General features: G+C 35.9%; 1 protein-coding gene across 3 annotated transcripts in view; it reads left to right on the top strand.

The window, feature by feature from the left end:
• Positions 1-23,057, top strand: part of LOC136840123 (uncharacterized) — a 697,102-nt gene that overhangs the window by 457,286 nt on the left and 216,759 nt on the right. The window lies entirely within an intron of this gene.

Here is a 23,057-nt window from a genome sequence, read left to right as displayed (position 1 = left end):
TCAGTAGTTTTCTATTTGATTTAAGGTTAAAGTTAGCCACGATCGTGAATCTGGCAACGCTATAGGACAAGCCAGGTTGAAAGTTTCATGGGCTGCGGCTCATACAGCATTATACGCTGTACAGAAAACTCAGTTGCGCCCAAGAAACTCGCCCACGACACACATCCTCGATTACCAAAACCAAAACATCTCGGGCACGTAAGATTTCTAAGCATAAGCAAACGTCCTCTGTAAACGTTCGAGTGATCTTCCCATCCCCTGAGATTAGCGTCCATCAACACTTCTAAACGTTTCCTGCCGGAGTTTAAATCCTCTCGTAGTAGGTAATAGCCTTGGCTCCTCGTCCTCCTCCTCTGCTGGAGGCACGTCTTCCTGGGTCTTATGTTTTTGTTGTTGTTGCTCGTTTTGTGTTCTTGCTCCAAATTCATGCTCCAGATTTATGCTCAAAATTCACGCTCCAAATTCATGCTCCAGATTTATGCTCATTTTCAGTAAATATAAAAAAATTTATTGAAGCCTTACATTGTTTCATATATATATAAACAATGAAAATTTGCTCGCGTATTCTAAGAAAAGACCGATAGATACATAGATAAACAGGGGAATAGGTAGGTAGTGAGATAGATAGATAGACAGACAGGGAAATAGATAGATAGAAAGTTGGATAGATGAATTGATAGACAGGGAAATAGATAGATTGAAAGACAGTTAAATAGACAGACAGGTAAATAGACAGATAGACAGGGAAATAGATAGAGAGACAGATAAATAAAATGATGGACATTGAAATTGATAGACAGATCGACAGACAGACAGACAGACAAACTTCTTGGTAGGGGAGCGAAAGCGCAAGGGGCGAGTGTTGTTGCTTACAAAGAGTGGAAGTGACAGCCGAGAAAAGAGAGAGTGACGAGGCCTCCATAAAACTGTCTCCCTCTCTCTCCTCCACATGTTACCGAGTGAATGAGGGAAGAAGTCAGCCTTCAAGGGCGGTTAAGAGCGACTCGAGGACTCGGAAGTTATGGGGCGAGGCAGTAGTTGCCTTTTCTCCGGCCGGAAGGATTGAGCTGCGAGCGCGCGCGCGCACGCACGCATGCACTCACTCAGAAACAACCTGGGAAGTTTCGAGGACACTCAACAGATGGCGTAATGACTGGGGGATTATCTGGAGGCCGTTAAGAAATTGTTAACGAGCGTGTTTTAAAAAAAATTGTTTTTAAAAGCTGTTGCCTATATTTTTAGGTGTTTATCTGGTTTTTTATTTGTACATTTTCGGTTTTTTTATCTCATTAATTATTTGTTTGTTGCCATTATGCAGGGGCTCTAATTTTTTCAGTGATAAGTGCATTTCGGCTGTAGGATCTTCGTAATGAAACTTCTATCATTTGGCTCAAGAATACTTAGAAGTAAACTTATATTTTTTATATTATATTATATGGAGAGAGGGAGAGAGAGGTGAGTGGTTCAGTGCTTGTATGGTTTTCGACGAATTGTTGATAAGTCTTCTGTTTAGGTGTATGAAGCAGATGATGCTGTGTATCTTCTTCTGCAGTGTTCATCCTTTATTCAAACGTACAAACTATGCTAGAGGAACAAAATGAATAAATGAAATTGAAAGACAGCCTGGGATGATATATTGTTTCGTAGTCGTAGATGATTAATCATTTTGTCGTCAGTATATGAAGGAATGTCAAATAGTCATGGAACACTCGGAAGGTAAAATGTTGGCGATGTTCAGTCAATCATCTCTTGAAATTAGTTCCGAAGTACGAACAGAATTGTACCCGGAGGGGGATAGTTCCGCTAGCGCACCTCGCGGTGCACTGTAGGCATGTCATAAGGATCTTTGCAGCGTCCCTCAGCCTCTAGCTGCAACCTCTTTCATTCCTTTTACTGTACCTCCGTCCGTCTTGTCGTTCTTCCATCTAACTTTCCACCCTATCCCAACAATTGTTTCATAGTGCCACTGTGAGGATTTCCTCCTATTACACCTTTAAAACCTTTTTACTCTCGGTTTCCCTTTCAGCGCTGAATGACCTCATGGGTCCCAGCGCTTAGCCTTTGGCCTAAATTTAATATTCCATTCCAACAGAGTTGTGAAGAAAGGCAACACTGTGCAAAAATGATAGGCATGGCTCACCAGGCGTGGGAATAATACTCGGTACAAGGTCAAATAAATCCAACATAGATTTATGGGAATTGCTCTATGGAGAAGGAACAGCATCTAAGAAAAGTCATACAAACTGCCTTGACAATTTTCCTTTTGCCTTCCTTCGAAAACTTACTGCTGTGTATTTCTAAGCTCAAGACAATGTCACACATACACTTGAGATATTGAATATCCCCCCGTTTGAACAGCAAATGGAGCCTGAAGGAGTAGTATGGGCAGGAATGATATTTATCATGGAAGCATTGAAAATCTGTTTCAACTGTTTTAATACAGGAAAAAAAAGGGACCCTTTACCTGTCGTAATTAAGAGATACAGAATTAATTTCACAGAAAGTCAGATTTAGGGAGAAAGACTTTCAGACGAAATCAAAGGGCTTGAAATTGTCATGAGTCTCGAGAAATGTTGACCAGATTTGGGTAAGATGGAACGGACGGTCACCTGTCAGTCAAGTTTTCCAGAAATCGTACTGGTAAATTGATAGTAGAAGATATTAGATTATTACAAAAGGCTTAAGAGGTGAGCGTTCGAAGACATCACTTCATATAGAAATAAAGACGTTAGTTTTACAGTATATAGACCTAAAATAGGAAAGCAGTTACGGGAGTTGGGATGTTACTTTTAGTCAAACAGTGTTATTACAAAACAAAAAATGGTTTTAGGTGCAGAGAAATATCAAACTTTGGTAAAGCACACATTCCGCTATTTTACTATACTCTTAGTTTGGGTAGGGTTAGGTTGGGTTAGGTTAGAAGTTAAAAAGCAGGAATGGCTGTAAACCTGTGTATGTTTTTCAATCAATAGTATGTTCTACTAAATCACTGAAGTGACTTAGGAGACTTACTACTGATTGAAGCCGTAGATAACGGGCTGTTTGTGTCCCATAGAAGCAATATCTGAAAGGCCAGGCGAATGTTTGAAAAGACGTAACTTAGGATGCGATACATTTCACAGGGGACATTAAGGAAATCCCGCAAAATATGAGTGGATGTATGAATATATTTCGTGTATGCTGTAGGCATATTTAAACGGCTATATCAATAGAGACCCACCATTTGGTGCTGTTAATGATTTGTCGTCAAAAAGTTTTTATTTTTTAGATTTTTTTACAAAACCGCAAAAGATCTGCAATTTTAATAATCTTGTTGACGTTAGATTAAGTTGGCCTTGTGCCAGTACTGAATCTTAGTTGTAACATCAGCTTGTGAGAAGTTCAGTCTGCACCACCAAGTGTTCTTTGTTCCTCCATTTTATGTATCATTCATTTCATACCTTAAGCTTCACATGTACCTCTCTCTCTCTCTCTCTCTCTCTCTCTCTCTCTCTCTCTCTCTCTCTCTCTCTCTCTCTGTGTGTGTGTGTGTGTGTGTGTGTGGAAGACGGGAAATGTTCTCGTTTCTGGGAACGGGAGTTAAGTCTTAGATTCGGTTTCCTTTGTTGCAGCGCCATTTCGCGAGTGTCTCTCATACGCAGGGAAATCAAATAGTCATTAAACCATAGATATTCGAGGGGATGGCTCCTTAAACATTTTTGAGCACTGCGGTGCAGGTGAGGGGAAGCGCCATTTAGGTCTTGAGGGGAGAGATTATTCGGGATTTTGCTCCTTTGAAATTCTCCTCGTCTCGCCTCCCCTCTGTTTAGAGTCGTTTAAATTTGGTTAGTCTATATTTATTACGAGTATTTCTCTCTTTCTCACTCTCTCCGTCTCTGTCTCTGTTTCTGAAAATTATGTAGCTTTGGACTGATGGGATGCATTGTCTTGCGTGCCGTTTCATATAATTTACGTAATGAAATATATTAAAGGATAATCTAGTTTCGTACTGTTACCTAAGCTCTATTGTTTTTGCCAAGCGAATAAAATTTAATGTCTTGCATGAGATCATTGTTAAATTGTAAAAAGAAATGTCATATAACGTCTAAATTTCTAAACATAACATCGCTCATAGTTATATATACTCGCTAAGACATACACACAGACGCACATACGAGTATATATGTGTGTGTGTGTCTTAGCGAGTATATATAACTATGAGCGATTTTATGTTTAGAAATTTAGACGTTATATGACATTTATGAATATATATATATATATATATATATATATATATATATATATATATATATATATATATATATATATATATATATATATATATATATATATATATATATATATATATATATAATGATAAAATGGATCTCGGAATGGAAGACTCAAATAGAGAGATGACTGCACTTAGGTGCAGTCGTGGGGCGATGAACAGGAAGCGTGTGTTAGAATATATAGACGAGAGAGTGACTGGGTTTGGTTTAAAACTGAACCTGAGTTAAGGGTGCGTTATATGCCTCCATAGCTCTTCAATATCTCTGTAGACAGAGGAATGCGAAAGTCAGAAGACAATAGTGATTGGGGATAGTTAAAAGAGAAAAGACAGGAGTCTGTGAAAGGGTGTGAGAATGTTGGCAAGAGAAGAAGGATAATAGAAAGCGTGAGGTTATGAAGGTGATTGGAAAGCAGGACGATGGAACAATAGTTGTTTATATGAATGGTGGAAGAATGGAACGAGTTAATTCTTATGGTTGCTGTGACATAAGTAATGGATGGTAATAGAAGGGAGAAGGGACAGGGTCTTTGCAAAAGATCGGAATGAGGCTTGTAGTGTCGGGAGAAGAAGCCAGGGTTGGAATGTATGAGGGAACTTTTGAGCCAACCCTCCTTTATGGAAATGTAGTGTGGATGCTGAATATGAATGACAAAGAAAAGATTGAATCTATTGAGCTGGACTTGACTGTTAGCGTTGTAAAAATGGCGTAAAAGGAAATAAAATGGTGAGAAATGTGGAGATATGTAGTTGTGTTAAAAGAGTTAGTTTAGGTGAAAGGGTGGGTCACAGTGCTTTGAGAAAGTTTGATCATGTGGAAAAAATGTATAACTTTAGACCGGTGAAAAGAACTGTTGGAAGAGAGAGGAGGGGAGAACAAATTAGGAAATGGTTGACAGGTTGAGAGAAGGAAACATTAGAAAGGAATTACCTTTCTCTTGATTTAAACGTGAGTGCGCATTTTTAGTCTGCTTACTACCTCTGTCTGTTGTGTAGGGCTGTTTTTAATATGGTGTTTGCAATGTTTTTTTCCTTGTATATTTATATTGTATATGGCCAAGAGCTGAAATAAATTATTATTATTATTATTATTTGGGTTTGATAGATTGGAAACAGAGGCTTATCAATTTGGCAGTCAAGAGATATAGTTAATATCGACTCTTTTATACATATTCATGTCGAACTGTAGTTCTATACAGTTAGGAGTAAAACTTAGTTATTGAGGATATTTTTTTTACTAATACATACGTGAGTTTTTTGTACTCACCAATGTTAAGCAACAAATCTCCCCCTTAATATCGAATTCACTTCACCCTGAGAAAAACCGACGCCCAAAGGGAGTAGTTTGTGAAAAGTTTATCTGCCGTGGCCTAGATTCGAACCTCTACCTCTTCAGTTTGATTCAGAGGAGACAAGGACTTATCAGTTCTCCTTTTAAGAGATTTTGTTAATATTGACTTTGATATTGAATATATGTTCTTAATTGGTTAATTCATTTTTAAATTATATATATAGACATTATATATACAGACATACATTTACACTATATATATGCATACATATATAATTTAACAGAATCTATTAAAAAGAATCTCTGAACTGATATATATATATATATATATATATATATATATATATATATATATATATATATATATATATATATATAATCCTTGTGGAAAGGAGAGTGGAGCGAAACCTGGTGAAAGGGAAGGGGGGAAAAATAATAAATTGAAGGCGAAACACTCCCCATCGAGGGGACAGAAAACGACCTTCCCTGGGATGCTGCCGGATCCTGACACAAAGGGCCAAGAGGGGAAGTGATAATGAATGAAGATTAATTTTAAAGATGAAAGAGAATCTGGCATCGATACAAAGGGTAATTATGAAAGCTCTTGTTGTGGACGCCATACGCGCCAAATACGCTTTCTTCTTCTTCTTCTTCTTCTTCTTCTCTTTTTTTTTTTTTTTACTCGGCGTTGAGAGACAGTTGCTATAGCAGTGTTTTAGGTCAGATTATTAAGTTCCTTTTATTTTCGTTTCATATCACTAGTTTTGCCGATAACTAACGGTGAAATAGATTTACGTAGCTTTTGAAATTCAAGTCGTAACCTTACAATGTATTTAGTGGTGGTGGATAGTTTTCTTACCTCATGGATTTATTGGTCTCATCGTGACCCACTGACTTCCTCGATTCGTTGATAATTGCTTGACCTATCATGGTAAGCTTCAGAATTCTCTCGATACCTGCGTTTCAGTTATTCGTATAATCTTCCATTTTTCAAGAGACGTCCAAGGAAACGACTAAGGCCTACAGCAAGTTTTAGTATTGGCCATTAGTTCATGTATACCTTCTTTTTGGATAACGTGTCACTCGTTACCTGACATCCAGTAGAGGTTATCCGTCAGCCATACAAGTCCAGACCATACGGGATGCTGATACGTAACCCCCCAAAATGCTTAAAGAACAAATTCATCGTATTTCAAAATGAATTGCGTATGCAAATAAGTCGCCCCCCTTGAAAGGAAACCTGATTATTACTCGTTCCTTAGTGGATGGCGAACAGGTGAAAGATGCTCCTGTTGCTTGTTGGAGTACCAGAGAGGAACAGGATTAAAACAAGTAATAAATGCACCAAAGTTTCTTCTGCGCAGTCGAGTTTTCTGTACAGAGTATAATCAGTGCCACCGAAAATAGATATATCTTTCGGTAGGCCACCGAAAATAGATCTATCTTTCGGAGGTCTCGGTGTAATGCTGTATAACCCGCGGCCCATGAAACTTTAACCACGGCCCGGTGGTGGTCTGGCCTATATCGTTGCCAGAAGCACGATTATGGCTAAATTTAACCTTAAATAAAGTAAAAGAAAATCTGAGGCTAGAGGGCTGCAATTTGGTATGTTTGATGATTGGAGGGTGGATGATCAACATACCAATTTGAAGCCCTTTAGCCTCAGTAGTTTTTAAGATCTGAGGGCGGACAGAAAAGGTGAGGACAGGCGGGCAAAGTCGGCACAATAGTTTTCTTTTACAGAAAACCAAAAGTCTCACTTTTTAAGCTGCGCATGGAATTACGATGAAAGATTCAAAAGTTTTTGGGTAGGGAAATTTTAAAGATGAGACCACCTTCAAGTCTTACGGTTGATTGAAAGCAAAAAAGGGAAGTGACTAGTTATTATTGCACATGTTGATTACTGCTGAAGAAGAGAGAATAGGGTAAAGAGACTGTGAATAATTAAAGATAGGGACAAAGGGTTGGCAAATTCGTTGGGATATACTAAAGGGAAAGAATCCTGAAATATTTCAAGTTAGTGGCGAATGTCCTGTTACTGTATCGTAAGATATTTATAGACAAATATCCCTAGAATATTTTAAGGCTGTGATTAGACTCTGTATCTTCACAAAAAGTATAAGACAAAACCTCACTTAATTGACATACGTAATTTTATAAGACAGCCAAAGAGAAGGACACGAAAGTATCTTAACAGACGAACGGACAGAGGCAGACACGAACAAAGCAAATAGAACGACCAGAGAGAATGGAAAAGGAGAATATTTGTGCAGGAGAAGGCTTGGTTTCTAACTGGCCATCTTGAATTATTCATTGCCAAGAGATATTCCCAAGTGGGGAAGTCAAAGTTCAGGTCAGGTCAAACAAGAAACTTGAAAAAGCACTTTAAAAACTAACCAAGAAAACAAAGACAGGAGAAATATTGACATCATGTCATTTTTAACATTGTTACAAGCCTTTTTATCTTGTTTTCAGCCTGGGGAGAAACTCGGTATTCTGTAAAAAGCTCAGTGTTATGGAGTCTGTACGACAAGGTCACGGATATACAACGGAAATTGTTTAGAAGACCGAATTTAAAATGTATAAAACCGATATTCAGCCAGCTCGGGTTTTCGCATTATTCCTTCGTTTTGTTCTGCAGCGAGACTAGAAGTAATACGTACACATACACACACATACACGTATATATATATTCATATATACTGTATGCATGCATACATACATATATATATATATACATACACATATATATATAGTATACATATACACACATATACTTGTGTATGTTTGTACCATAAAAGTAAACCTTTTTATGTTAGCAGTTCATAAAGATTTATTTTTTAAAGGAAAGCAACAAAGTAGACTGTCAATTAAAGCATCATTTGTAACTTTTTACATGAGAATAGCAAGTATTCCCTTAACAAGACTTAGGGAAAGAGGCTCATCAAAACTTCCTGGCTACGTCATCTTTAATTCCTAAACAACATACTGTTTCCATAGAGCATTAAAGGGAATGGAACGGTGTTGATTTGTTTAAATTACTACGCATTTAAAAGGGAAATTCACAGTTTGTTCGTGACAGTCAGTGACAGGTGTTTGTGAATGTAACGTGAATTTTTCTTGAAATTAAAGGCTTTGGTATTTCTGAGTCTCGTAATTATTAGCTTTTTACGTTCGTTTGTGGCTATGACAGAACGAGAAATAATGGCAGATATTTATGCTGTTTATTTTATATATATATATATATACTATATATATATATATATATATATATATATATATATATATATATATATATATATATATATATATATATATATATATATATATATATATATTCTGATGTTGTAACTATTACCCTGATAATATGACATGTTCGAGTGAAATCCTAAAAGCATGTTATGCATTTTCTTTTTACTATGAAGGTCAAAGTTTGCTATTCAGTTAAATGAAAATAAACACATACCTCGAGGATATCGATCGTATTTCTTATGCACAACTGAAGCTTAAGCAAAAATATGATTTAATGCGTGCGCGCACTCACAAACACACGCACACCTTTATATATACATATATATATATATACACACATATATATATATATATATATATATATATATATATATATATATATATATATATATATATATATATATATATATATATATATATATATATATATATATATATATATATATATATATATATATATATATACTGTATATATATATACATTATAACTCCACTTTGATTTCCTGTGCAAAAATAAGACTTATTCCCGTCCGGAATAGGCTTCTGCAGTGTATTGCAAGTTTCTCAACATTAATTTATGGTAAGAGGCTGCCAGCCCCTTCCCATGGGTTCACCAAGGGTTTTGGCAGCCAGTGACCCAGTGCTATCTGGTTCAGTGTTGCTCGTCTCCACCTTATCGAAAAGCCAATGCTACTATATATATATATATATATATATATATATATATATATATATATATATATATATATATATATATCTATATATATATATATATATATATATATAAATATATATATATATATATATATATATATATATATATATATTTATATTTATATATATATATATATATATATATATCCGTATATACATATAATTTATTCTTATTGAATGCTAATGCACTGGTTTCACATATTTTTTCGTTTCTTAAGATTCATATATTTTTTTCTTTTCCTCAGGAGAGAGTTTGTTGTTATATAATAGATGCCACGAGTGCATCAGATTTAGGGGAAGATTGTGATTAGGAAATATTTCATACATACTGTGTTTTTATATGTATGTATGTATATATATACATACATACATATATAAAATATATATATACTTCTATAAATATGAATGTTTATATGCATGAAGAAATTTTTCTTGCTTCGCTTTTCTCAAAAAGAGTAGTATTATCATATTTTGTATTTTGCCCATCCTAGATTCCATTTATTTTAAAAAGAAAAAAAGAACTGTTTAAGAAGCAAGCGGCAGGAAAAAGATTTCGCCTCTAGGCTGAATGCAATTTATCTCTTGTTTTTGTATCGTATGCTATTAGGAGCCCAGTTTTTTCCAAGTGACACAATCTTCTCGTGATGAGAGTTTTGAACAATATTCTCCCTGAAACTATTTTGAAATTGTGAGCGTATCTTTGAAGAAAAATCAAATATTAAAAGATATGTATTTAATTTGGTAGTAAAGCATGATGTAATCGTGTCAGTTTTATTTTTCTTCAAATGGAAATTTTTTGATGCCCAAATATGCGTCAAATCCCCTTTTGAAATCGAAGCTATAAACGTATTACCTTCAGGTAATATTTCCATCATACACTCCGCCGTCAGGCGTGTGCTCATCTCTCTTTGGAAAAAGACAAATTCCCATCCTCGACGTAATTGAGAAAAAGAAACGAAATGGAAATCCCAAAAGCTGGTTCCCATTCCAGACTTTCCCGGGCAAGAAATATCGGGAAGACGGGAATTGTCGACATCATTACTTCCAATGAAAAGTGCCACGTGCAAGTAGAAGAAACGCGTTCCAATTTGCATATTTTTCCGCCGCAAAATCTGGCAACTTGCATATGGCTTTTCCAACCCTTTCCTTTAAGGAATTTCCTGTTCAGCAACTCTGTGCGGAGAGAGGGAGAGAGAGAGAGAGAGGGCACTGGAATAAACTTAAAGTTCAACAAATGGATAGGTATGGTCAAAAAGAACGAGAGTTTTAAAATATACGAGAGAGAGACAGAGAGAGAGAGAGAGAGAGAGAAAGGCAGAGAAAGAGACAGACAGACAGACAGAAAGAGAGAGAGGGCAGTGGAATAAACTTGATGTTCAACAATTGGATAGGTATGGTGAAAAAGAACTTGACATTTAAAACATACGAGAGAGAGAGGGAAGGGGGACGTGGGGACAGTGGACTAAGCTTGAAGTTCAACAAATGGATAGGCATGGTGAAAAAGAACGAGACATTTAAAACGAGAGAGAGAGAGAGAGAGAGAGAGAGAGAGAGAGAGAGAGAGAGAGAGAGAGAGAGAGAGGGGTGGGCAGTGGAATAAACTTAAAATTCAACAAATGGATAGGTATGGTGAAAAAGAACGAGACATTTAAAACATCTGAGAGAGAGAGAGAGAGAGAGAGAGAGAGAGAGAGAGAGAGAGAGAGAGAGAGAGAGAGAGAGAGCACTTTGTCCCGAGACATATCTTCATTCTGATCGGTGTTCCGAGCCATTTGTTTGAATCTCAATCGAACAATTTCCCGAATCACTGATTCGAACTTTACCAGAAATAAAAAAAGTTAAAAACGAAAAGAGAGAAATGGCTTTTCTTTTCCGGCCTGTGCAATTGTTGCACGACTTTTCCTTTTGCTTGCTTGCTGAGAAATAAAAGATTTTAACGGCTGCGTTCTTATCATCACAAGTTGATGGTCAATAAATTTGCTTCAAATGATTCCATTAGTTGAACTGGAAAAATTGTTGTGTATCTGTCGTTCTTATGTCAAATTATTCAACAATACTTCTTTTGTATTCGGTTTCGCTTGTACACTTATACAAATACACACTTGTATTGTATATATATATATATATGTAGATATATATAAAATGTATATATAAGTATACACGTGTATGTATGTTATATATGCACATTATATATATATATATATATATATATATATATATATATATATATATATATATATATATATATATATATATATATATATATATATATATATATATATAATATATATATATACATATATATTTATGTAATGTGAATAAATCACTTTGCCTTTTATCCCATATCTAAATCAGTAGTTAACATTTTGAATGTTTGTTCATATGAGTATTTGTATATTTCTGTCTACCTTTTGGAGCCATTAATTATCTCTGAAAATTCGACTTAAAAACCGGCTTTGCACTTAAAGCACTGGAAGGTCCACCCCCCCTCCCCCTAACCCACCCCTACCCCAACCCCCATACCCCTCTACCAAGGCAATTAAAGCAGCAATCTACATTCAAATGAGCAGCCATTATATGGATGCATGATAGAGCTATTAGACACAAGATGGAGTTCACTCCATCTGTACATTATAGCTAATGCAGATGAGCAACATTAAGACGCTGCAGTATCTGTCAGAGACAGTATTGTAGTGGTTTCGGTGTTGAGTGCTCTCTCTCTCTCTCTCTCTAATCACCCAGAACTCGAGAAATCTGGTAATGGAGTATGGTATGTTCATGTAAGGAGACTCTCTCTCTCTCTCTCTCTCTCTCTCTCTCTCTCTCTCTCTCTCTCTCTCTCTCTCTCTCTCTCTCTCGCTCCTAGGATCACTCAGAACTCCATAAATCTAGTAATGGAGTATGGCATGTTCATGTAAGGAGAATTAATTATTCTCTCTCTCTCTCTCTCTCTCTCTCTCTCTCTCTCTCTCTCTCTCTCTCTCTCTCTCTCTCTCTCTAGATTGCGTAACGCTGGGAAATCTAGTTCTGGTTTATGCAGATTAATCTAATTGCATGTAAGTGGACTTCACTGAAATAAAAAGTTAGTAAAAATGACGTGAACATTTTTGCGCGACAGAATACTTCATTCGGATACTATGTCCCAAGTCCGGTTCTTCATTCTTATGAAATAACAGAAATATATACGTATGTGTGGATATGTATATATATACTTATATATTGTATATATATATATATATATATATATATATATATGTGTGTGTGTGTGTGTATTTATATATGTATTTATATGTATATATATGTTATATTAATATATATATATATATATATATATATATATATATATATATATATATATATATATATATATATATATAATGAACTTATCATCGAAATATTAATGAGAAATGCGACTTTTCGAGTTGAACAAGTTGCAGGAAGGATTGACTGGGAACATAGAGGATATTTAGTGTAGCCAAATCTCATTGTTGGAGATATTCAGTGTATGATGGAAAGATTACGTTAAGTTGAAATGAAGTTGAGGTTATTTGTTCGGGCAAGAGTGGGACAGAATATAAGAGTTTTGAGAAGTTAGTAGTGTAAAAATTGGGAAATGGGAAGCCTCGAAACTAAATATGACCCTTGAAGGATGAAGAATGCATAGTTTGAAACCTCACAAGTCAGAATATGAAGAATGCAAAATCTTGAATGTGAGATTTCAGACTTATAACAATGGAACTCTGCAGGAAAACCGTGGTGTTTCGCCACCTAACAATATTGAAAGTGTAAAATTATCCAATAATATTTATACTCATTCGTGATTTGTAAGGTTATTGGATGAGTAAAAGAAAAGATAAAAGATAAGAGAATAAAAGAACCTTATGAACCTTAAGAAATGAGGATTATTATGATTATTATTATTATTATTATTATTATTATTATTATTATTATTATTTCCAGAGAAATTAACGAATATGTGATGTAGTTTAATTGGTTCATGAAAATGTCTACAGATTATCTGCTAATGAATTCGTATGTTTATAAACAAAGAATTTTAAATAATAAACACATTTTTATTAATTTTCTCGTCATTAGCTTTTCACTGAAATCTAAATGCAATTTTTTTAATGATTCTACTCATATTTTCTTTGGCTTAATGCCGTTCTTCTTATTCTTAATATCATAGCGCTGTCATCGTTGTTGATATTATACACTTTTATCTGTTGACTTTCCTAATTGATTATCGTTGTTCTGATACACTCATACGAGTCACAAACCAGTAAAAAAAAAAGAGGTGAGTGTAAAAGTATATAAAAAAAATCGTTACAGGAACATTATCAAAGCTTTGGCTTTTATGCAAAGGTAAAATCGTTTGCGGTCACTCAAAATCTGAAGTCAGTAACACTCTAGCTTCACTGCTATTCTGATCAGTGTAATCAAACACGTTGGCATAGGTCGGAAGCTGGATAGGTTTACTACCAACGAATGCTAGGCAGACACACGATCACGACATCGCTGGTCCTGTGATGAATGAAGTTAAAAAAATTGAGTCTGGTCAGTTCTTAGATGGGGGGACCATCAATATTATGCCAGGCACGCAAACTCCCAAGACCGTTACTTAACCTTCAGACCGGCCATATTTGAGCCAGAAAAGGCAGCAGTTAAATTTTTCATAATTTTCATTCCGTGTCGCTTTAATTTTTACATGTGAAGTTGGTGAAACGCTAAGTGCGCCACAGACAAGTGAGTGAAGAGTTGAAATAGTTTCGTAAGAATGTGAATGGCTCCAAGGAGCATTAATGCGCTTGGTCTATGTGCAATTTGGTCGCCTCAGTAGAGCCAAATGGTCGCTACTTATGACCCTCTTCCAGACTGATGACCATCACACGGAAGCCTTTGGCGCACACGTCTGGACAAGGTCTGTAATAATAATAATAATAATAATAATAATAATAATAATAATAATAAGTAAATCTCAGTTTATTGTGGTCTAGGGTCTGTTGTCAATGGAGTTTATAATATCTTTCCAAGATCTCTTCACTTCAAGTTATGGCATATGTGTTACATTGATTTATATATATATATATATATATATATATATATATATATATATATATATATATATATATATATATATATATATATATATTTAACAATGTAACATATCATGCCCATGACTTGAGATGTGATTAACAACAGATCCCAGATCCTAATAAACTGAGATTTACTTTATTATTATTATTATTATTATTATTATTATTATTATTTGCCCAGCTTATATATATATATATATATATATATATATATATATATATATATATATATATATATATATATATATATATATATATATATATATATTAGCCTATGTGTAGCGTACTTACTCTGGTCCTCGACGCAGGAAATCCCCAAATGTAGAAAGAGAGAAGGAACAGGAAGTAAGTCTGAATCCTTTTTAAGCTCCTTTTGACTTTGCGGGTTTCTTTCGCGTGAAATTTCATTCACAATAACATTAAATTCATCCCAACTTCTACTCGAGAAGTTAGAATGAAGTGAATGTGAATATACACTGGAGAGATTTAAGGGCCACTTTACCTCGCATGTCATCATCTTACTCCACACAACCGGCGGTGGTTCATTTTCATGGAATGGCCGAAACTGCTCCTTTGGGATTATTATTGTAAGTTTAAGAAGCTGCTGGGGTTGAGCAGGTTTTCTGCTTCGTTTTCAGATACAACGAGAACGTGTGAACGCCGAACTTCTTTTCAGGGATGGTTATTCACTTATTGCTGTATTGGTCTTTATTTCCTCTTGAATGCACGGCTTGTGTTTTCATTTCCCTCGTAAATTTTGGCTATTATAAAAATGGTCTAATTATAGAAACATTTTTCATCATACATTTATCATTATATCTTATTTGGAGAAGGCCAGAGATTTGTTTCTGCAGCTGTACCCATATCGGTCACATCTTAATGGAATTAAGGTGCCACGTGGAAATACTAATGCGACAAATTGAAATGTGCCTGATTCAGGACAAGAAAGCCATTGACAATTTCATTTTTAATACGCATAAAGCTTAACTAGTTTTGAATGCTATTCCTTCGATTTCATCGTTTTCCCTTAAGTACTGTGAAGACGAAGCTATTGTCCGTGCCTCGACTTTGATTACTCGGTGACAAATGAAACAGTAAATTGACATTGGTCCTCCTCATTACTTACTCTGTCGTCCTGTTAGGCCTTATTGTAATCACTGCCGTTCAAACTAAACCCCTAAGATCTGTTGGGAGTTTCTAGGAGCTGATCGTTGGGATAAAGTGACTAGCACCGTGATCAATATAACCTATGCGCCAAAGACCTCTTCCCGTAATTATGATGATATGTCACACTGACAGGTAGAGATATATATAGTGTCTGTAACTTCACATTAACTATCGTCGTCTAAGTTGGAGAGAGAGAGAGAGAGAGAGAGAGAGAGAGAGAGAGAGAAAGTGCGTGTCTTAATCTAGCGTGTTCATCCCGAATCCTTTTTACAGTCTTTTAACTTTGCGAGTTTCTTTCTCATGAAATTATATTCACGATAACATTAAATTCATTCCAACTTTTCCCCGAGAAGTTGGAATAAAGTGAAGGCGAGTATACACGAGAGAGTTTTAGAGGCCGTTTTACCTCGCATTTCATCACATTACTTCACATTACGGAGGGCGGTTCAGTTTCAAGGAAGAGGCAGCTACTGCTCCTTGGGGATTATTATAGTAAGTTTGAGAAGCCGCTGCGATTTACAGGACTGTTCGACTTTATTTTCAGATAAAAAAAAAGATCGTTATCGCTATTTTATTCCTATATCTATTTTTTTTTTTTTTTTTGTCATTTTGCGTGTATAGCTGCACCTCCCACTTTGTAAACTTTACAATTGTGAAAAATCACAATTACCTTAATGATAGCGTTGCATTAATGGCTGAAACAAAATAAATAAGGGGAACACTGCAGCAACAATTTCTGTCTTTTCTTTCAGAACTTTGTTCTGAGGGTAAGGAAAGGTAAAGAAAAATAGAAAAGTGATTTCACAAAATAATGGAAGGCGCAAGTGAATCACAATTTAATGAATAAGTCATGTACTAAAATTGATATAGTCCAGTGGATTCGACTCCCGACCGAGGCCGATGATTTGGGGTCATTCCATTTAAGCCCACTTACCTAAGCAGTGTTGTTGATAGCAACTAGTGAAAGTAGAAGCATAAACTAGTAACCTAATCCCAAAAGACTCACTGAGGATCTATTTTAACATCTTAAGGAACTCCTTTCTTTAAGAGAAAATGCATCTGTTTGACAATGTATATTATACACACACACACACACACACACACACATATATATATATATATATATATATATATATATATATATATATATATATATATATATATATAATATATATATATATATATATATATATAATCACTATCAATAGCATATATGTAATCACTATCAATAGCCCCGAAGTCGATTCCTTGTAGGAGGAGACATTTTGACCCGTTTCCTGCTATATCTGTTGTGATTATTGTCCCAAGCAGTGAATTAGTATTTGGTAATTGTTCGACTGTGGTGGATCGCAGCCAGTATAGATTATCAGTCCAGTCTAAAAATTCAGTAATAACTGGATGCTCGAATCTTGTGGAGCCAATTCTCTCAGAGAGAAAATTATGTATATTGTGACACTTATAAACAGGAATAACCCTTATTTACTTAATTACGGTTTCTGGTACCTCCTCAGCATCTTCCCCCACCTTATGAACAAACAAATAAATAAAACTTTCCTGTCTTACGCAAGTTCGAAAAGGAATTTTCCTACCTTCGCTCCCAATCCCTTCCCCTCCTTCAGCCGCTTCTTCTCCTCCGCCACTAACAGGTAGAGCTGTCACAGCGCCCTGTAATTCGTGAGGGAGAAAACAATTCTCTACTACAATTTCCATATGACATGTTGCATTATTTTTGTATTCTTACCCCTCTCCCTATCCCCCCCTTTATCCCTATCCCATCGGCCTCCCCTTCCCCGGGGGTAGGGGGAAAGTGTCGGCCAATCTGCCACACACACAAACAAAGCTCCCCTGTTCTCAATTCTTGTTGTCTTCGTGGCCTCCTCCTCCTCCTCCCCCTCCTCCTCCTCTTACCGCCCTCCTTCGTCTTTCTTAGCCATATTTTTCTCTATTTCTCATCCGTTCGCCTGGCCAAACCCGTTTCTCCAATCCGCTACCGAACAAGATTTGCTTCTAATCTTATGGTTCCGTTGCCTTCTCTAGCTTTTCTTTCCCTCTCCTCTTTCTCCTACTATCCTTCTGCTACTCCTCTCGTTTCTCCTCATCTTTCTTTCGTATGCAGAAGGAGGAGAAAGGGAAAGGGAGGGGGTGGCTTCTCCTCCGTATACCATCCCCTCAATCCTAAACATGACCGTTGGATGAATGTTTAATGGCGGAAGAGGGTTCGGGATACTTCCCCCCCACCACTATACCCCCTTCCGAATATGGGAGGAAACTTTATTCAGCAATTTTTTTCCCCTTTTGTTGCCCTGACGTGCGTTTCTATTCTTATAAATGGGGGAAAAGGAAGAGTTCTGTTGTCGACTTTATATTTTATTGAGAATTGCCTATATATATTTTGCCGAAAGAAAAAAGTTTTTTTTTTTTTCGAGAAATGTCACTTGTTAGCCAGGAGTGGGAATGCTTGGCACCATCAGAAAATTAATGTGTAAAACTGTATAATGTATGACTTTGTATTCAAAAGTGCTGATCATTTCCAATACAAATGAACCGGTTTGAAATAGTGTCTGAGTTCTGTGCTCATGATTTGGGATTATGGAAGCTGATAGCTTTTGGTGTATTAGTTGCTATCGTAGAACTCGTCTACATACTGAGTGCTTTAAGCACCTCGTTTAATTGTGTAAATGACTTTTAAGTTATTTAGGCATGTAGTCAAAGAACGCTATCGTGGTTATGCTTGAAACTAAAATGCCGTTGACAGAGGTTTTGAATTGATAGACATGCGGACTCTCAGTCAGATTCCGCAGCATTTTTGTCGAATTTGAATATTCATGAGGAGAGAGAGAGAGAGAGAGAGAGAGAGAGAGAGAGAGAGAGAGAGAGAGAGAGAGAGAGAGAGAGAGAGAACGCAGTGCGGAATAAAATGGAATAAATTTATTTTTTACTATCTGTAAGTTATGCCTCACGATAAAGGACCTCTGAGTATCTGGGATCATGAAAGTTAATTAAATATTCCCCAAAATAGTAACTTATATTATGTGAATCTGTACATCGTAGCTACTTTTTTTTCATCAGAATATTTAATATAGATAGTCGTTTAAAATCTCGTCACCGAGGACGAGGTATGTGAGGTCGGGTTGTCTTTAATTGCAACGATATAAATATAAGGAGGTCGGTAGAGGGAGCTGGCTCAAGTACATACAATGTCACGTGACCGTTAAGAAAGTCGCGCAGAATTGCTGGGTTGTCTGTTCAAGACACAAGTATTACCCGAGAAGAAACTCGGCCTCAGATACCTCGTTCCTGCCGACGAGTTATATTTTTTCGAGCTTTTAAATCAATGTTTATGTAATTCGTATAAACAGCGTTAGGTAAAATTGTTTTAATTACACCAGACTGACGAGGGAATTGGTCTGTTTCCGAAAGTTCCATACATTTTGTAAATGGAATTATTCTCTCCATAATAATAATAATAATAATAATAATAATAATAATAATAATAATAATAATAATAATAATAATAATAATAATAATTAAAGATACTACTAGTAGCATGAGTCTTAAAATGGAGAAGCAAGTCCACAGTTATGTATATGTAAATATATTTAAAGGTAAATCAGTATACTGACTTCTCTCTCAATATATGTGCATATACATAACTATGGATTTGCTTCTCCAATAATAATAATCGAGACTTTTGAGACTTCCACTGATATAATTAAACACATCAAAAGAAAATTCTTACCTTAATTTATCTTTGAATTTTTCTCTTCAATTAGGTTATTCAGTTCTTCCCTTTCACGTTCCCTCGTTAATTTCCTTCCATAGTTCTTCCCCGCTTTCATTCTCCGGGCAGTTTCCTGTTCTTGATGAAAAAGGACAAAAAAGACGACGATTCCATTTTCCCGCCTTATTTCCTCTCAATCCTTCATTAAAGAAGGTGTGTGGTCCTTCCCTCCTCATATTTTTCCGCTAACTAAGTTTTCCTCATCGCCGGAATTCTCCTTCCGCAAAGAAGCCTCCCTACAAAAAAATAATACCATCTTTCTTTTACATCAGACACCGACAAAAAAAAAGTTTGTTTTACAAGACTCCTACAAAAAATCTTTCCTTAACACTTGCATCAGATTCCTACAGAAAAAAAAATCTCCTTTACACCAGACTTCTCCCTCTGCTAAATAACTTCTCTCCAATAAGTTTAGCAGCTTCAGCAAAATCTTCAGAAAAATCCTTCTCCTTCCATAAAGAGACCTCCCTTACACAACGTCGTCTTACCCCACCAACATCCCGTCTGCCCACATAACTATAAAGTTCCTTCCCCACCAAATCTCTTCCCTGCCACCGATTGAGGCCTCTCATCCTTGAAATTTCCATCATACCAGACCCCTCTGGCTTCATGTTCAAAGGTGTCAGCCACTCTGCATCTGCCCACAATTCCTTCCCACCCCCTACCTCCGTAGGGGGAGAGTGCAGTCAGTCCACCTCACGTGGTGCACTGTAGGCATTACTTAATGGTCTTTGCATTGTCCCTTCTGTCCCTAAATGCAACCTCTTCCATTCGTTTTACTGTACCTCCGTTCCTATTCTCTTTCTTCCATCTTACTTTCTACCTCTTCTAACAATTGATTCATAGCGCAACGGCGAGGTTTTCCTCCTATTGCCCCTTTCAAACTTTCTTCTGTTAATTTCCGTTACAGCGCCGAATGACCTCATAGGCCCCAACGCTTGGCCTTTGACCTAAATTCTGTATTCTACCTAACTACAACTCCCTGCTATCATAGAAACGTCCTGTCCCCCTCAGGATTCTGTTTTCTCAATCCCAAATCGTCCGCGAATGTCCCGTGCCACAGTCCTCCCTCTAAACTTAAAATCATGCTCTTCCCTAAATGTCCCAGCATTCGAAGATCAGTTTTATACCCAGGTCACGGAAAGGATCTCTCCGTCGGAAACGAGGTGAAAGGGGAAGAAGGAAAACGAGGTATGGGTCTTTTAAAAGCGGGAAATAATTTTACCGTGGAAGAGCAAGTGAGAAGAGTTGAGGGTTGAGGGTTTTTATTGACTGATTTCGTTGAAAGGTTTTTTCTCCTGGTTTACTCGGTTTTCAGCCTTTTAAAAATATAATCTTTGTGTCTTTTCTAATTTTCAGATATATATATATATATATATATATATATATATATATATATATATATATATATATATATATATATATATATATATATATATATTATATATATTATACCATTCATATATATATATATATATATATATATATATATATATATATATATATATATATATATATATATATATATATATATGATATATTATACATACACACACGTGATACCATTCATAATTAAAGTATACGAGGTAATTCCGATTCCAAACAAAAAATTAAAACATTCGATAGCTTGGGAACATAAGGGTTACGAAACTTTATATATTAAAAACTTTATCATAACTTTATCATTTTTCCCGCTATTTTAATGACGCTTAGCCTTTCAGTCGCTTCCTTGACATTGATTTTAGAACTGGCTTCTTTCACAAAATGAAGTTAAAAAGTATTAATGGCACACATCAAACACACACACACACATATACGCACTATGTAAGTATATATGTATGTATTTATGTATGTGTAAATGTATTTGAAACTTAGCGCGCGTAATCTTACAGTTTGTGGTTATTAAGGGCTGTGTGTTCTAATCTTTAACTCTAATTAATTAGTACTTGCGATTCTCTAAATTTTCTCATCATTCCAGCCGTAGTGGCAAACAGCCACAGGAAACCAGTAACTCTCTTCTTCCCCGTAGGGGGGTTAGTGCCGTCAGTGCATCTCATGCGGTGCACTGTAGACAGGTTCTTTGCAGCGTGCCCTCGGCCCCACAGCTGCAACCCCCTTTCGTTCCTTTTACTGTACTTCCTTTTTAATTCTCTTCATTTTACTTTCCACCCTCTCCTAACGATTGATGCATAGTGCAACTGCGAGGTTCTCCTCCTTTTACACCCTTCAGACCTTTTACTGTCAATTTCCATTTCAGCGCTGAATGACTTCATAGGTCCCAGTGCTTGGCCTTTGGCCTAAAATCGATATTCAACTCTATATTCAAGTAACTCGCTTAACTGCGTATTCCATCACAGACTTCATGCAAACCTCTGACCTCCCGCAGGAGATTACCTGCTACTCCATACGTCCACAATATCCTCCTAGTTAGATTTTCCCGACCATCCAAGTGCCCTTACATCCCGAACACTCACTTCTGAGAGCATTTCTCAAATTTGCCGAAACACTTTCGTCCGCTCCTCCGTCATTTAGCTCTGCGCCACTCGTCTTCTCTCCTCTGCATTCAATGGCGCCCTTGAAATACTCACTCGGTCAACACTGCTCTGCATTCTTTTCAGACAGATTCTTCCCCCATTTTTGTGTATTTATTCTCTCATATGTCCATTTTTTTTATTGAAGGTTTTTATTATTGTAAATTTTTTCCTCAGAAATTTTTTCACTCAGATTAACTGCTATGAAGTCAGTTACTCTTACATCTTTCTCTCTCACCTTCTCACTAATTCATTCTTATTCTTGAGTGTCTTTATAGTCCGCTATGTTCTGTCCTCTAGCTTCACTTTAAACATCTCCTTTGTACCTCGCAAAACCTCTCCTTCAACGGGTCCGCTCGCAGTGATTATCTACTTCCTTTCTGGACATCCATACATGTAGCAACCAATTCTTCTCCGTTAATGTAGCACTACACATTGACTATTGCCCATCAACTCGTTCCAGTTTAATATAGTTAAGTTAGTTGTTCATATATATATAATATATATATATATAATATATATATATGTATATATATATATATATATATATATATATATATATATATATATATATATATATATATATACATATATATATATATATATATATATATATATATATATATATATATAATATATAATCTAGTATATTAAATTATAATATGTGTACTCTAAGAATGTCTACGTAAATTGTAGTCACTTTGAGAATCGGCTTATTTCTTATTCTCTAAATCTTAAAGTATATTTGGCTAATTAACTATCAAATAACCTTACCGACATTCTTGTGTTTGGGTAAGATGATTTGTTTAAGCAGCCAGTCTGTCAGGAGGCAAATGAATAATTGATATCAAACTTCTTATTGTTTTAACATGTGTCTTTTTGTGCTTTCAGGTAAGCTTTGGCGTATAGTCAGAGACTTCAGAGAAGGGTGTTGTTTAGGATTTCCAGGACGAAAACA

Source organism: Macrobrachium rosenbergii, chromosome 7, assembly GCF_040412425.1.
Source record: "Macrobrachium rosenbergii isolate ZJJX-2024 chromosome 7, ASM4041242v1, whole genome shotgun sequence".
Lineage (NCBI taxonomy): Eukaryota > Metazoa > Arthropoda > Malacostraca > Decapoda > Palaemonidae > Macrobrachium > Macrobrachium rosenbergii.
This window is presented reverse-complemented; position numbering and strand designations above follow the sequence as displayed.